Genomic DNA, 1,886 nt, shown 5'->3' with positions numbered 1-1,886 from the left:
ATTCAACTGCTTAATCATACCAGGGCTCTAGGATTAGAAACAGCCAGTTATAATAGGACACTATGGCTACTTTCTTCCTACATTCACCACACAGTACTTTCCACTCATAAATACATTATAGGAAATATAGGATGATTTAGACCTGAGACCAGCAAGTTTTCTGTAAAGGACCCTACAACCAATATTTCAAGCTTTGTGGGTCACACAGGTCTCTGTTACAACTACTTAACTTTTCCATGGTAGCATCAAAGTAGCCATGGATAGCCATGTAAGTGAACAGATATGACTGTGTCCAATTCATCATTATTCAAGGATGCTGAAATTTGAATTTCAAATCATTTTCATGTGTCACAAAATATTCTTGTTCCTCTGTCCTTTTCTCAACCATTAAAAAAAAAAGAAACATTCTTAAATTAAGAGTTAAACATTGAATTGTTAGGATGGGCAGAAACAGGCAGCTGGACAGACTAGATTCACAGACCACCCCTCCTGATGTGGAACCCTTTTGCTGCCAATTGTGGTGCTTTCATCACATCACATCACATCACAGAGAGCTCCAGTGGCCTCAGCTGTAGGGGGTTGTGCTGCTAACCCAAAGGTCACACCTCGCTAGTGGTTCGAATCCACCAGCTGTGTTATGAGAGAAAGATGGGCATTTTCCTCCTAAGTGTGTGACTTAGAGCTTTAGAAACCCAAGAGAGGGTCAACTCTCAGTCAGCTCTGGCTCGTTGGCAATGAATTTGGGTTTTGTAATGTGATGTCTTAGGACTATCACCTCACCCCTCCAAACATGTACACTAGAGGCTATTCTGTGGTGTTGAAGAGTACCACCATCCCATGGTCTGCCAAGAGAACTGAAAGCTTGGGAAAAGTGCAGCCAGAGTGCTCCTTGGCCTCACACACTTTCAGCATGTTGATAGCAGAGGCCATTCTTTGGAGAAGGACATCAAGCTGGGGAAGGTGGAGGGTCAGTCAAAGAAATGTATTAACATAGCAACTGCTGCAATGGGCTCAGATATGTCAGAGATGAGGAGGAGGATGGCACAGGATAGGACAGAGTTCAGATATGCTGTTCATAGGGTCACTGTGAATCGTACTTAAGTAAATGGCACTTTAGCAATACTTGAGAAGAATGTGGTTTCTGCCAACACAGGAGCTACTACAGTATAGATACAATTTACAATTTTGGCTTTAAAATCGTACAAACTAGTGTTATTCAAACAGTGAAGGTATCCTCGGACAAAGTATTGTCTTTAAGTTTGTGTCAAGATGTGTGTAAAGCACATAATTCACTATCATTTGCAAGCATTACCACTACTTCAGTTGCAAGAGGAACGCTGTAGGTTGCCATAGTGCAGTTCAACACCGTATATCACGGTTTTGTTCCCACAATTACAAGTAATAAAGCAAAGCATAAACTCATAGTCTTGCTGCCAGCCTTGGCTGCCTTAAAGCAATTACTCCTCAGTCTATGCTGTGCTGCATGGTCCTACACCATAATACCATGTGTGACTAAAATATCTCACTATGTTAGGCTGCAGAGATGCTTCTTAACAAAAATCCTACAGTCCTACACCAAACACCATCGCCTTGTGATTTCCTTATCTCCCAATGGCTAGCAATAAACTAGTAAAAAAAGAGAAAAAGATTGAAGGAGCACACTTTCCAGAACATATTCGTGGCTGGGGCTTGGTGGGCCACGACTAACCATGGTATCAAGAATACAAAATTATAGCCATGCAGTCCTTCTGGGTCAGGTGTCCTGGTGGCACAGTGGACTAAGCACTGAGAGATGAAGTGCAAGGTCAGATATTCAGATACACCTGGGGCTGATCCACAGAAGAAAGATAAGGAAATCTGCTTCCTTAAAGATTACACTCTTACAG

Source organism: Elephantulus edwardii, unplaced genomic scaffold (assembly GCF_000299155.1).
Source record: "Elephantulus edwardii isolate Elephantulus edwardi_28Jun2011 unplaced genomic scaffold, EleEdw1.0 scaffold00113, whole genome shotgun sequence".
In the NCBI taxonomy this organism is placed as follows: domain Eukaryota; kingdom Metazoa; phylum Chordata; class Mammalia; order Macroscelidea; family Macroscelididae; genus Elephantulus; species Elephantulus edwardii.
Note: the sequence above shows the minus strand (reverse complement) of the source record.